Raw genomic sequence first — 16,390 nt, 5'->3', positions numbered from 1 at the left:
GTTAGATTGGAAAATAATTAACGTAACTCCTTTATTCAAAAAAGGGAAGGAGACAGAAAGCAGGAAACTATAGGCTAGTTAGCTTAACATCTGTCATAGGGAAGATGTTAGAAGCTATTGTTAAAGATGTTATAGCAGGGCACTTAGAAAAATTCAAGGATATCAGGCAGAGTCAACATGGTTTTATGAAAGGGGAATCATGTTTAACCAATTTATTGGAGTTATTTGAAGGAGTCACAAGTGCTATGGATAAAAGAGAACTGGTGGATGTGCTGTACTTGGGATTTCCAGAAACCATTTGATAAGGTGCCATAAAAGGTTATTGCTTATGGTGTAGGGATGGTAACATATAGGCCTGGATAGACAATTGACTAGCTAACAGGAAACAGAGGGTGGAATTTTCCCAAATTTGCACTAAGTGCGGTAGTGGACAGATAAAACAACAGTTTTACACACCAGCCGTGATGGCAGGTTTTCACACTGCATCAGCCCGAACCCACCTCATTATTTATGCACTCCCGGGAAACACTCCGTTTCCATGGTGGGCAGGCTCTCATTCGCCCGCTCGCCATCATCCCGCCACTGCATCATGACGGGCTCCATGTTTAAAGTTCAGCCCCGCAGCACACATCTCAGTGCTTCCAGCTCACCACTGCTGCACGGAAGACATGGCCAGAAACTGAAGATGACTGCAGCCTCCAGGTTCAGCGATGCATCCCTCGAGCAACTTTTGGATGCCGTGGAGGCCCACCGTGATGTCCTCTACCCCCACTCTAGTTGCAGGATGGGCAGCAACAGCACTAACCTGGCTTGTGTAGTGGTGGAAGCGATGGTCAATGCCAACGCCTGCAAAAGAGGACAACTGCCCAGTGCGACAAGAGACTGAATGATGATCTCCGTTCTGTCAGGTTAAGTCAATCTTTTCATCTCTCAACACTCTCACTAGCAAACCCATCATACATCCACAGGGCCCACATTCACTACCGGTTCAAAGGGACATCACCATTCACTCTCACCGTCATTGTCCTCATCCCGTCCATGGGACCACTTACCATCCACACAGGCCAGGCATACTTATCATCTGGCCTGGCAGATATCCTACTTACACTTTCTCCATCTCTATCCATGCAGGACAAGCTGGCACACAACAAGGGAGAGATGTTGCAGACTGGTGGCAGAACACCCGAAATCAAGGTAGTCACGGACTTTGAAAACAGAGCCATCCAGCTGGTCGGCGATGATCGGGACCGGGCCTGTGCTGACGGTGAGGTCAGTGCTGCTCTACCAAGTGAGGATCCAGCAGTGCAACATCCATCAGGTAACCATTCCGTGAGTGATGTTTCCTGTTTCACAGGCCACTGCCATGCACTAATTATCTCCCCTTGTTTTCGCAGGCACATCTGCCAAGCAGCGGATGAATCCATGACCCAGGGCCTCCAATCAAGCCCCGAAGAAACTTCTGAAGGGGAATCTGGAGGCACTGTCCCTGTAAGTCCCATCACAACACTCACTCTCACCCTCCACCCCTAATGCTTGTGCGCTATATTCAACGGCAAGGGTGCATTTCCTCCCCACTCCCTCAAAAGTGGTCTGAGGCAGGGCTTACCCTCCTGCCACCACTCAGGCAGGGCGGCTCTTAACTCTGACCCCCCAGCGCCTCTGAAGCCTGCAAAGCAACAGGTGACCCTGGTGAGCTCTGCAGAACGTTGCTGTGCAATCACCTCCAGTTCACCCAAAGTGAAGGCCGCCAAGTGCACGTCGCCTCTGCCGTTGTGAAACATGTCGGCGTGCTTTCCTGCTGACATGGACAGACAATCCAGTGGAGGTGCAAGACCCTGGCTGGATGCCCTGATAATATGCTGATGCATTAAGGAGTCACACATTTAAGATAGAGAATTTTTTTAAAAAAAAATATTTTTAAAGCAGAGGTAGATAGATTCTTGATAAGCAAGGGGGTGAAAGGTTATCGGGGATAGGCGGGAATGTGGAGTCGAGGTTACAATTAGATCAGCCATGGTCTGACTGAATGGTACAGCAGGCTCAAAGGGCTGAATGGCCTACTCCTGCTCCTAATTCATATGTTCTTAGGTGGATAAAGGCAGCCTTAGTGATAGCAAAATAAAACAATGTCAGAGCTCCTCAATCCAAATGAAGATCATCTCTTTAAATTTGCTCCTGGGATGTGAGCATTGTTGGTAGCGCCAACATTTATTGCCCATCCCTGACTGCCCTTGAGAAAGTGGTGATGAGCTGCCTTCCATGTGGTTTAGGTAGACCCAAAGTGCTGTTAGGGAGGGAGTTCCAGGATTTTGACCCAGCGACAGTGAAGGAACGGTGATACGGTTTCAAGTCAGGATGGTGCATGAGTTGGAGGAGAACTTGCAGTTTTAGGTTTTCCCATGCACTACTGCCCCTGTCCTTCTATGTGGTAGAAGTCGTGGGTTTGGAAGGTGCTTTAGAAGAAGCCTTGCAGTGCATCTTGTAGGTGGCACACACTGCTGCCACTGAGCGTCAGTGGTTGAGGGAGTGGATGTTGAAGGTGCTGGATGGGGTGCCAATCAAGCAAGCTGCTTTGTCCTGGGTAGTGTCGAGCTTCTAGAGTGCACTCATCCAGGCAAGTGGGGAGTATTCCAACACATTCCTGACTTGTGCCTTGTAGATGGTGGACAGGCTTTGGGGAGTCAGGTGGTGAGTTACTCACTGCAGAATTCCCAGCCTCTGGCCTGCTCTTGCAGCCACATTATTTATATGGTTGGTCCAGTTCAGTTTCTGGTCAAAGGAACTGCTACAGTCCATCTGGTGTAGGTACACCCAGTGCTGTTAGTAAGGGAGTCCTGGGAATTTGACTCTGACAGTGAAAAAATGGCAATGTAATTCCAAATCAGAATGGTGAGTGACCTGGAGGGGAACATGCAGTTGGGGGCGTTCCCCTGCAACTGCTGCCCTTGTCCTCGTTGCTGGTAGAGGTGGTGGGTTTGGAAGGTGCTGTCTACCTCCCTCTGTTGCATTGTGGCCAAATGTAGAGCTCCAACTAACTCCTGATTGTGAAAGAGGTTGAAAATACCAATGTGAACATGTGGGAAATAGAGCTCAGGGAAGGATATTGGTCATTAAAAAAAATAGGGCATGGAACTGCTGCTAATGATCAGCTGACTTACAGTAAATTTAGTTGTCAGGCTGATGCGGTTTTACTTATGCAGAGTCATATTTTGTAGCAAAATACAAAAAACAGTTTCATCATGCCTCACCTGTGAAAGCCTTAGTATATCCATTCTTCTGTTAATATCAAGGATATGAGTGTGGCCCCTTGGCATAATTCTGACTTATTTCAATTCTCTGGGGGACAATAATAAAGTTGGATACAAATCAGTCCTGTTTACACCTATGTATCTGTTCTTGTGTCAGGATGCAATGAGGCCCTGTATGACCTGATATCATTACAGTAATACTATACAGACATTCTGTATGAAACTATATGGTTCTGTATGTAAGCAGTTTAAAGCAGTTAGAGCAATTAAAGTGGGTAGTTGTACTGTTTCATTTTAACTCATTTCATTTACACTGATTGTATGTGCTACATTACTCCAAATGGCATTTAAACATTAACAGTAACTAATCGGAGTGAAAAGCAACAAATCATATAACAAGCAAATAATCAAAATGCTCTTCCCCCATGACAGTAGTTTTGTACCATCCTTGGGACACTTGCAAATAACATTGCAAGTAACTTATGCTGTAAACATTAGCATTGACTCAGTCGTAGCATTCATCCCTAGGTCAGAAGGTTAAGCAATCCAAGCCTCACTCCAGAGACTTGATCACAATTTAGGCTGCCACTTCACTGTAGTACTGAAAACAAGGGAGACTGCATTTATATAGTGCCTTTCAGGCATCTGAATGAAATCCCATAGCATATCCCAAGAACAGCAGGGGATTTTCCCAGTAACATTTACCACCTGGCCAACACCACCAAACAGAAGATCTGGTCACTCATTTCATTGCTGTCTGTGGGACTTGTGTGCACAGTGTCTTATCCATTGTTTTCAGTTGCCACAGGCATGATGCTATCCCTTCCCATAACATTGCCAGCGCATTCTATTCAATGGGGGGGGGGGAAAAGAGAGAGAGGGGGAAGAAAGGGAAAGAGTATGTGCAGTTGGAGTCAGCCTTACCTCAGTGCCAGCCTCCTGTTTCAGATCGTGATTCAGATCATTATATATTTATAACATTACGGCCGTGTCCTGGAAACTAGGCTCCTTGTGTTTACTTCCTCTACCTCATCTCGCAAATGCAGGTGAATCTGTTACCAAGAGGGATTTCAACCTACAGGGAAGGCCAGGATCACCCTCACCCCATCCATTCCCTGCACTACAGCCTCTAAGGCATCAATGGAAACTTTAGTGCCATTTCTGTGGTCAGAAGTGTTTCCCCATTTTCTGCTACCCAAGTGCACCTGCTCTTTAAGAGGGTCTGACTGCCTTTAAGTACCATCAGAGACACCTGATTTCTGAACACCCTAAATAGGTATTCAGCCAATGAATACATGCTTGACTCATGATAATGAGTTCAGAGCATGAATATTATGTGCTGCGTGGGATGACACTAATGGTATGTGCCCCTCCCCTACACAAATCAGCTCCACTAATGACTGGTTTGGGCTAGCTTGTTATACAGCTATAACAATGGGCAATTTTACACACTCAGTAAGCTACTTGATTTGAAGTGCTTCAAAATGCATGCATTGAGACCATGTGGTTACTCTCTGAGAATCTATGTTTCCTCCTTGAACTTCTTAGAACATTACAAACTGGATCCAGTTGGCAAGGCAGCTGAAACACATCTGTTGTGTTATCTAAACCACAAAGCTCAGATGGACTGCCAAAGAAATTTTATTCAGCTGAATAATTTTTCATCATTCTGCAGGGTGCCCAAAATCTAGTGGTTATGACAGTATGAGGTTCTTTCGAAATTGCTGAAGACAAACAGCAGTAGAACAGGGCGGTCTAACGTATTTTTTGTATAACCATTCAGCACTTCACAGCTGTACATGATTTGAGGTAGTGACAGAAGAAAGATCATTGATTAGTTTGGAGACATATGTTTGAAAGTGAGTGTTCTATTCTGGTTTTAACACTAAGCTCCAAACAGGTGTTACCAACTGATGATTAACTTTGAGATCATGCAGTTAAGCCAAGGAGTGTCTTGTTGAAGGGTAAGAACAAGACTTTATGTCTTTACAAGATTTAGGCATGTAATAATTTCTCTGTTGCAGTTGACCATAGACGTAAATATTGTTGATTCAAGCTTTGACCCAAATAGTGAACTCCAATTTTTCATTCCTATTCCTTCAATTTGAAAAAAAATATTCCCTTCAGACAACCAGGGAAAGAATGTCATTGCTCATAGTATTAAATATTGGCAGTCTCGCATATGTCAATTATCTTGAATGAGCCAAAATATTAGATAAGATATTCTGCATAATGATGTGTTTCAATTTGGATTCAGGTTAAATAGGTTAAGGTATAATCACAACTTGATAATTGTACCTAAACTGTTGTTAAAGATCATGATTTGGTCAAACCAGCATTCTAAGATTGAGCTCCATTGTCACAATTGGGATTCTTGGGCCATTCTTTAATGGAAAACAATTGGACAAGAGTTATGTTAAGATATGTTTTTTTGGCAAACACCTTGGCCAAAAGGGGTTAGCTTGTCAAGGCAGCCCCATGCTGCATAGGCAAAACGCAGATATGAAGACATTCCTGAGGTCCAAACCATGGATAATTCATTACCACATTTAAGAATGCAGATGGGGGATATGGGAGAAGCTTTTAAAAATCAGAACAGAGTTGGTGTAGCAGCAGAAATTTGCAAAGGAAATGGCCCAGTGTAGAATGTGTGGCATTGATCTCACTGTAAATTAAATAGTCAGCTTTTTAAAATGTACTGAGGTATGCGATCTGGGTAAATACAAGAATCTCAAATGTGCAGAGAGTAAGGGGGTGAGAATAGAAACCTCCTGCAGAGGCAGAAGTTAGGTTCCAAATGAACACTATAAAGGTGCTGTATAAATGCAAGTTGCTGCTACTATCGAATGGCTGGAGGGGAGGATTAGAAAGTAACTGGGTGCACACGGAGACCTGATGCAGGAATAAGATAGAAAATTTGCTCCTCAAACAATGTAGAACAGGTCATGGAAAGATTGTAAGTTAAGCTGGACAGCTTAATAAAGCAGGATAATGTAAACATGTTCTTTATTTTTGTTAACAGTATGCTAGCAGACATTATACTGATTGTACCAAAGTGTCTCTCATACTCAGTGCTCTGCATATTTTGCCTGTTGTGGAATAAAGCAATTTGTAGATCTAAGCAAACATCGTAATGCTTAGAGTTAACTTAGTTAGCATTCACAAAGATTGAATATTTGGTCAAGAACACAAAGGATTTCTGCTCCCAAGTCTCACCACTATAGAACAGTGGAAATCAACTTCTGTACGAAGCTCGTGACCAGGTTGATAAACAAGGGGTAAAAGGTTATGGGGGGATAGGTGAGGCTACAATCAGATCTTATTGAATGGTGGAGCAAGTCTAAGGGCCAAGTGGCCTACCACCACCCCCCCCCCACCCCCATCCAAGTCCGAATTCATATGTTTGTATGTTCATAACTTCTTCCTGTATTACAAAAGAATCCTGAGGTTCCATGAAGTGGCACTCAGTGCCACGGTTACCTCGCTTTGCAAAGTACCTCACCATATTTTTAGTGGATATATGACCCCTCACTCTAAACATCCCATATCACCTGCTGTGTATCTCCATTAGGAGGACATCCTGGTCCACTTCCCTGAAGTTTGCTGCTCCTTTCTTCCAATGTCATCCATTATCATGAAGAGATATTAATGTACATAATGTTATTGGAAATTATTTTAAATTGAACTTGTAGTAAGGTGTGTCTGTGGGTGTGAGTGTGCATGTCTTAATTGGATTAAATCCAGCTAGTCTGGGCGCTTTGGTGTATAGCAGTTTTGAGATGTTAAACAGTAAGTAAGTTACGGAGAGGGGACATTTGCGTTTTGTTGAATAAACCATTCAAAGATTGGGAGTGAAATCTTTCACCTAGCTAGAAGACACCAAGAAATATGTTTATATTATTAATAAAATTGGTACTACGAAAGGAGTTTTATTGTTAGAAGAGGTGAAGTTCAAACGGCCTGGTGATACAATGAGAATTTGCACTCAAAGGGAAGGCTAGGTATACACAGAAGAATTTTGTGTGTGGACATTAGAGGCATGTGAGATCTAAGCACCTGTGAGCCTACAACTGTCTGCAAAGGAAATAAATTGAAAGGAAATTCATTTTGAATTTGTAAGATAAAATGTGCTTTGCCCGGTGTCTGTTTAAATTCAATGGGTTATTGTTGCCTTGGTGAAGATTTTAGGACTGATTAATTTAGGGATTTGTTTAATAGTTATTATGGTAGTAATTTGTAGATGTATATGTGTTTAATACCTTGTAAATTTAATAAATATTTAATTTAATTTATATTAAAAAAGCCTCTGGAGGCCTGATGGTTTCATTTCTGAATTCAGAGTTGCATCTCAAACATACCAATTGAATATATAGGTTATGACAGTTGTTTAAAGTTTCCCTTTGGGATTTTAAATAACTCAGCCTTTACCAACTGCTGTGTCATAATATCCACATCACCCATTTTCCCTGCTTCCTCCAACACTGCTACTTCTTTAAGAAGCAGAAAGTTTTCTATCTTATCGCTGCATCAGGTCTCTGTGTGTCTTCCAACTACTTTCCAATTCTCCCTGCTTTCAGCCACTCGACAGCATCAGCAACTTACATTTATATAGCACCTTTATCATAGTGCCTGTCTGGGGCATAACTTCTGCCTCTGCAAGAGATTTCAATTTCCACCCCCACCCTCTGAACAGTTGAAGTTCTTCTATTTGCCCAGGCCGCATACTTCAGTATGTTTAGAAAAAGCTGACTATTTAATTTACAGCAAGAACAATGTCACAACTTCATAGTGAGCAGAAGTCCAGCTGCGCCTCAGTTCCTGCTACACAAGGGCGCTATAGTGATTGGGGGTATAACCTTTTCTACTGTCTTTAGGAGCCACGTGATTGTCTGACGAATGAGCCCTAAGCGTGGGTAATCCTGGGGGTGGAGCTTTCTAGTCACGGCTCTGATTCAAGCATGTAGCTTCTACAAGATCTCTGTAATAAAGTTATCTGTTTCAAGTAAGAACCCTGTCCGGTACCTCCAGTTCATTACATTTGGTGACGAGGGTAAAATAGCTTTGACGCTGCACCTCACCTTGTGAACGTGAGTACATCAGTTCTTAAAGAAAGAATGAAAGGTATACTCACCAGTTATGCCACTTTTCGGCAGAATCGACCCTTCTGACACGCCCATGGAAGGCTGGAGCCAGTATGTAGAGCACCTAGGTTTTTATTTCATGATGAATGAAATTAAACAGAGGAGAAGCAGAAAGCAATTCTTTTGAGTGTCTGTGGTAGCAAGACATATAACATCATCCATAGTCTGACAGCCCGAATGCGCCCAATGCTAAATCTTTTAATGAATTGGTAGACCTTGTGAAGACGCATTACCAGCCGAAGCCATCTGTAATAATGCAGAAGTTTAAGTTTAACTCCAGAGTAAGGGCTCCTGGAGAGTCCATTGCAACTTATATAGTGAAGTTGAAGCAGTTGACTGAGCTCTGCGACTTCAGAGACACACTCAATGATATGTTGCAGGACCGGTTGGTTTGTGGCGTTCACAACGCCACCATTCAGCGTCGTTTACTTGTTGAAGTTAACATCGATTTGAAGTGCGCAATGGAAATAGCGCTAGCCATGGAAAGTGCTGCAAGGGACTCGCAGGCACTTACAGAGTGTACAACATGGCACCATCCTTCAGTTGGGGCGGGAACCTACCACCAGACGTGGCACAAAAACCAGAGGGACAGCAGCGAAGCTGGAGACTGTCTCTGCCGCTGGAAAAATGAAAAGGCCTAGTGGAAGCATTTCAGCAGCGACTCCAAAGTTGTTCTGTTACAGATGCGGGGGTAACCATGTACTGGAAACCTGCAGATTCAAGGAGGCAGAATGCCAGTACTGCCACAAAAAAAGGGCACGTAATAAAGCAATGCAGGGTGAAATCAAGATAGCCTATCAGACAGCAGACAAGATGACTGAAGTGCACAATATAACAGAACCTGAAGCTGCTAATATTGATAGTTATTCCTATACAATGTCAAAGCAGTAAAAACTGAACCAGTCACTGTCACCCTTCAAGTGAATGGGAAGCCTCTAGTCATGGACGTAGATATGGGAGCCTCAATCACAGTGGTGGGAGAAAACACATTTAAATAGTTAAATGAAGGTACACAGCCACTGGATCCAAAGCAAACCACAGGTCAACTGAAGGCATACACTGGAGAGTCCATACGGGTAAAGGGCATCTCCACAGTACCTGTGTCCTATAGGCAACAAACAGCCCAGCTGCCAGTGATGATAGTGACAGGTAAAGGACCTAGTCATCTGGGCCGTGACTTGTTACAAAAAATTAAGCTCAACTGGTTAGAAATATTTCAAGTGAGAACAGGAAGAGTTCATGTGTTGATAAGCGAATATGACAGTGAATTTTGGAATAAGTTAGGAGAACTGAAGGACCTTCAGAGGATGCAAGGATCTCTCAGGTCAAAGTTGGTTGCACCGGAAAATCATGAAAAGAACAAAATGAATTTAGTGCCACTCAGAACGAACTGAAGAAACAGTTGGCAGAGAAGACGCAACAATGTTCTATGTTCCAGGAGGAAGCCAAGAGAAACAAGGAGGAGACAGAAGTGCTGAAGAATCAGTTGAATGTAACAAAAGAGGCATTAGAAGGAAAAGTTGTGGGACTTTTCAAGATACGAGTGGTTAATGAAGCCACGAATAGCTCAACTACCGAACTGAACCAAGTTAAGATTTCACCAGAGTGAAATGTGGCCGACTGTGAAATCAAAAAGAAGGATGAGACAAAACTGCAGCAAACAGAAGAAAGAAAGTCAGAAATCAGATCAAAAAGGCCGGTTAGCTATGTCTCCAGAACCTTCTCTGCAGCCGAGAAGGGTTAGTCACAACTTGAAAAGAAAGGTTTATCGGTGATATTTGGAGTGAAGAAATTCCAACAGTATCTGCATGGACAACATCTCACCATTGTGTCAGACCATGAGCCATTAATGGGTTTATTCAATGAGGATAAAGGAATCCCACCAATAGCCTCAGCAAGAATTCAACATTGGGTTTTGATATTATCTGCATTATGCACCGTCCTGGCTTACATATTGCAAATGCGAATGCACTCAGTTGTCTTCCATTACCAGATAGCATTGTACACGTTCCATTGCCACAAGAAGTTGTGCTTGTTCTGAATGTCTTGGACTCTTCACTTGCGTGTGCGAAGCAAATAAGGAATTGGACAAATGGCCCAATTTTGTCAAAAGTCCGAAATGTGCTATTATAAGGATGGTTGAATTCACCAGTGTCTGAAGAGATAAGACCGTTCTATGCCTGTAAAAGAGAATCATCAAGATGGAATCTTGTTGTGGGGATCAAGAGGTGCCATCCCTTCGCAGGGAAGAGAACCACTCTTGACAGAGCTTCACAGTGCACATTCAGGCATATCGAAGAAGAAGATGCTTGCGCAAAGCTATGTCTGGTAGTCAGGCATAGACAGTGACATTGAAAGCATGGTCAAGCACTATCTCCAGTGTCAGCAATAACAGAAGTTGCTTGTTTCAGCTCCACTGCATCTGTGGGAGTGGCCTGGTTGACCCTGGGTTAGACTACATATAGATTATGTAGATCCATTTGTAGATACCATGTTTTTATTGATCATCGATGCACATTCTTAGTGGATGGATGCGTATGAAATTAGATCACCAACATCATGTGCAACAATTGAAAAGCTGCACCAATGTTTTAGTATACATGGCCTACCGGAGGTCATTATTTCGGATAATGGTACTGCCTTCACTAGTACAGAATTTCAGAGATTCAGAGTTTAAATGGAATTAAATATATTAAAGCAGCATCATATCTTGCCTCATCAAATGGGTTAGCTGAAAGAGCTGTGCAACCTTTCAAATCAGGAATGAAGATGTTATCCAAAGGTACTCTAGATACTCGACTTTCACGTTTCCTTCTCAATTATCGAACAGTTCCTCATGCAACTTTGGGTTCAACGCCGTCTGAATTACTGATGAAACACCACCTTCATAATAGGTTAAGCCTGGTGTTTCCAAACTCAGAGGGGGTGGTAGAGGAGAATCAGAGCAGTCAAAAATTGAATCACAATATTCATCGCAAAGCTCTAAGATTTTCTGTGGGAAATGCAGTTTTCGTGTGGAATTTTGGAAATGGTCCTAGTTGGGTTCCTGGTATAATTGGCTCTGAAACTGGACCCTTATCATTCCAAGTGGAAATGGAAGACCAGATTGTTCGAAAACATGTGGATCATCTAAAGGGTAGAGGGACATCCCAACAACCAGCTATTCCTGCCTTTAATTGATGTCAAACCTTTAATCCCCGAGGGGGGGCAGATCGACCTAGAAGAGACCTGATGTCTCTGTACAGTTGCCTAACTCTGAACTGCCACTTTGTAAAGATGTACCTGATGCTATATCATGTCGATCCAGTGGAGAATCTCAAGTGCTAGAGCTACGCCGCTCTACCCAAATTAGAAAACCACCTCTAAGACTCAATCTTTAATCACATGATCTTTGTATATATGTATGTGTTGTGGATTAAAATATTCTTTGTAAATAGGATATGTAAAAAAACTAAAGGTTCGGGGTGGGGGGTGGAAATGTAGCGATTGAAGGTATAACTTTTCCTACTGCCTTTAGGGGTCATGTGATTGTCCTGGCGAATGAGCCCTAAGCGTGGGTAATCCTGGGGGTAGAGCTCTCTAGTTGTGGGCCTGGTTCTAGCATGTAGCTTATAAAAGAGCTCTGTAAAAAGTTCTCTGTTTCAAGTACAAAGCCTTGTCCGGTACCTTAAGTTCATTACAGGCGCTATTGAATTTGGTTCAGGATTTAGGTTATTTACTGACACTTTTCTTTGAATAATCCACCAGAATTCCATTTAAAGAGATGTGGAATTACTTTGAGTTGTTGATTAGATTTAAAAGTGTTGCACTTAACACTTACCTGTTCAGGTCAGTTGAATAAAGGCTCCAAAGAAAACCACAAACAAAACGACAAGTTCCTCAGACGACAGTTCCCATTTCCCCTGTAGAGAGTGCCACACTGAAATGAATTTCTAATCACTGCAAGCTCTATTGCAAAAGCCCATAGAAAGTCTGTGGGCAACTCTAAGTGGAATAAATGCTTGGCGCAATTCATTTGCCAGTGACCCCAAAATCCAGGCCAGAATTTGCTATAATTGTTTAATTTTTGCAGCAATATAAATTCCACTTCCAAATACGCAACTTATCCAATCTTGATTTTTTTTCCCCATCAAATCCTTATGATACACCTGGAGAAGGCCTGGGTGAAAAACAACGTGAACTAATCATACAATAATACTGGGTTATGTTTTAAGTTTGTTTCAAGAAAATCTGCTATTAAAGCAGACTGATGTATTGCTTGTAACATTTTAAACATATATTCCATGTGACTATCATTTGATCTGCATTTTAATTCACAATAATCTTGTGATCTTACAGATTTGAAAAATTGTCATCCAGGCAATAAACTAGGTCTCTGACTGTAACCTTGGCTTTCTAATAGGTAGTTGGTACACTACCTACATTTCCTACATTGCAAGAGTGACTACGCTTCAAAAAGCTGTAAAGTGCTTTGAGACATCTAACGCTTGTGATAAGTGCTATATAAATGCAAGTCTTTCCTTTTCTTAGTTGCTGCCAGCCATACTCCACCAGCTCACACTGCCACCATGGGTAATGTTCTGCAGTTTGAAAACTAGTGAGTTACACAGTCTATTAATAAAGTACTTATGCATTTGCCAGGTTTCATTGCCAGAGTGATTGAAAATTATATGGATGGGTATAAATCATCAAATGATTTATAGAACACAATGGCTCGTGTGTGATTGGGTCAGTAGGAATTAAATCTGTAGAACACAACTTGTTGAATAATATATGGAGTAGGATTAGATTGATGGTGGTCTTGTGGCGCAGTGATGGTGTCCCTGCCTCTGGGCCAGAAGCTCTGAGTTCAAGTCCCATTTGGTGTTTGTAATATGGTCAAATAGATTGGTTATCAGCCTGTAAAACCTTCCAATATGTCTGATGGCAAGTGGGAGAGTTTCCTGGTCAGCTATGCTGCAGAAGGTGATGGCAAACCACTGCAGTACTTTGCCAAATATAACCATGGATCAATCCAATGGAAGTCCATGGTTGCTGATGCCCTCTTAGGGGAATGGTAGCTGGAGGAGGAGGATATGATTTATACTCTAGAGTTTCTCAAGGAAACTGGGTATCAGAGAGAAATTTCAAAAGCTTATCTTCTTAGGGGTGGTTACTCCTTCAAGAAATTAAATTAGTGGAGCAGATTCCATGATAGGATAAATAATATGTGGTCTAATGAAGCCAAATACATTTTCATAATACATCTTTTCTTATATTTTTACAACAGACTGACTTCGTAACTACTCATCTTAGCTGGAGAGAACCAAGGAAACATGTATAGGTGAAGACAAAACTGCTCATTGTAAATACCAAACAGCAGAACAATATTATGCAAGTATTGATACAAAATTTTTCATAGAAAGCAGATCATTCTGAATACCCCTTTACAGCAGATTTCAGGTAAATATAAATGTAATAAACATAACAGTTGGATCTAACCATAGAATTCCAATGGATAAAACCGTTCACCATTTGTTTATTTTATTAGGAATTTAATACAAAGTATACTATTTAAACATGACATCCTGTTCTAAGCATAAATTATTCCCAAATACTTGATTTTAATGCTCAATCCACTGAACACAGTCACCCCATTGCCCATTGTCAGCTAGAGATAAGTATTAATCTGAATATTCAGAACGAACATGAGAAACAATTACAACAAGAGAATTAGATAGGGATAAGATTACCTGAGAGCTGAAGCAGTAGAGCATTGGAAGTATCTTCAGAAGCCAACATTCAAATTCCACCTACATCAGGGAGATGATGATGTAGTGGTAATGTCAATGGGCATGAGTGTCCAGAGGCTCAGGCTAATGCTCTGAGGACATGAATTAAAATCCCACCACAGCAGCTGGTGGTATTTGAATTCAGTTAATTAATCTGGAATATGCAGTTAGTCTCAGTAATGGTGATCATGACAACTATTGTTAATTGTTGTTAAAAACCCATTTGGTTCACAAATGTCCCTTTGGGAAGGAAATCTGCCATCCTTACCTGATCTGACCTACATGTGACTCCAGACCCACAGCAATGTGGTTGACTCTTAACCCCCCTCTGAAATGGCCTATCAAGCCATTGAGTTCAAGGGCAATTAGGGATGGACAACAAATGCTAGCCTCCCAGTCATGCCCAATCCCAAGAAAGAATAAAGGACATCCATGTTCTTGACTACTCTTTTCAATGGGCTTTGATATTTAACAGTAAAAGAATAATACAGGGGTTGTCACTTTGTGTCAAGCCCCAAAAACTGGACCGAGCACATCCTTGTCCTAGAGCTAAACAGTCTCAACATGCTGATCAAATGGAGGGAGCTGGAGAATATTCAATATGCTCTATTTCTTCAAAATAATAGACCTGAGTGAATCCACTGCCCTTAATATGGAGTCTACTCTTCCACAGCTCCAGTGACTTCATGACTGAAGCACATTTTGACTTCATATTTGTTTATGTATTTTTCAGGCTCTTTAAACACAAATCACATATGGAATTGTTTTCTTGAAGAACTTCTCTACATGGGACAGCACTGTTTTGAGGCAAAGAAGAACTTGAGGTGGAATTTTAAAAATGGAACAGCCGGTCATTATTTTGGCAAAATACCAAAATACAAATATGTAAACACATACCTCATTATTTTATATCTTTCTTGAGAATGAACAGTGTATTGGTCCTTAGTTAATCACCTGAATACCAATGAGAAGGAGGCAGTAGGTAGGAAGACATTTAAAGCCAGACATCTAATGTTGGAGATTGTGGAGGGAGCATATGCCAAGCAATGCAAAATATCCTACTTCATTTTTGTGTATATTCCAAGTCACAATGAGCACAGGAGCAGAAATCATGAGGACAACCTTTCAATTGACAGCACATCAGCTAATCAGAACAAAGCACTGAGTGGGAGATTTGGCCAAATGCATGCTTTGGCTGTTGGTTTACATTTTTCTTTTAAAGCTCAAATTGCGTACATTTAATCAAATAGTCACCGGTTTAATTGTTACTCTGTTGGGGATAATTCGGTGAGAAATCTGTTCCCCCAAAAGTTTTGAAGCAAGTAAAATGGTGCATGTTTTATTTGAAAATTGTGCACAACACTGACGTAAAACATATATGAGAGCTTCATCATGTGCTGTGTATTGTTGTCATAAACTATTTGGCTGGCTCTCACATTCTACACATCAATCTATACATTCTATACATCAATTTAAACATCTATACATTCACTATACATACACTAAGATAGGAATAAGACTTGGGATGAAAGTAGAGGAAGAGATTCTGGCTACAGTGCTGGAAGAAAATCCTGTAGCTTCAGCTTGAAGAGGAATGGGTTAACCAACCTGTAAAGAGAAGAGGGTTAAAAAGACTATTTTATGAAATTATACATAAGCTAATCATGATCAATTACTAACAAAATACAATAAGATTTCAAAATTCTTTTTAAATAATATGGTTCAAGTCATAGCATTGAAAACATTTATACTTATGGTCTTTACAGCGATCACATTCAGTTCAGGTCAGAAAGAGGTGAACTGATTCTATCCTCTGGCAGTTACAATCAGGATTGTCTGTCGCATTTCAATTTCAGAGTCTCCATAGTCAGAGCAGCATGTCTTGATTTGGTTCCATGGAGCTTATAGTCAAGGATGACCAGTTAAATTTCATATAAAGTTTCATTTCGCAAAACGCATGCTGAGACTCAGTTTTCCCTAGTTCAGAACCAGGACTTTATATCTCAATTTGGTATCCAACAGACAACAGATCAGCCATTGACCTAAAATGTTAATTCTGTTTCTCTCTCCACAGATGCTGCCTGACATTTTTGAGTGTATCCAGCCTTTTATTCCATATTTCCAGCATTAGTATTTTGCTTTTGTTCTACTAGACTATTGTTAGAGTCCATACCCTGATTTAATGGCCAATACAATACAGCAGATCTCTGTGGTCCAACTCAATATCTGA

Source organism: Cetorhinus maximus, chromosome 6, assembly GCF_964194155.1.
Source record: "Cetorhinus maximus chromosome 6, sCetMax3.hap1.1, whole genome shotgun sequence".
Taxonomy (NCBI): domain Eukaryota; kingdom Metazoa; phylum Chordata; class Chondrichthyes; order Lamniformes; family Cetorhinidae; genus Cetorhinus; species Cetorhinus maximus.
The sequence above is the reverse complement of the archived record's forward strand: the minus strand, read 5'-3'. Positions refer to the sequence as shown.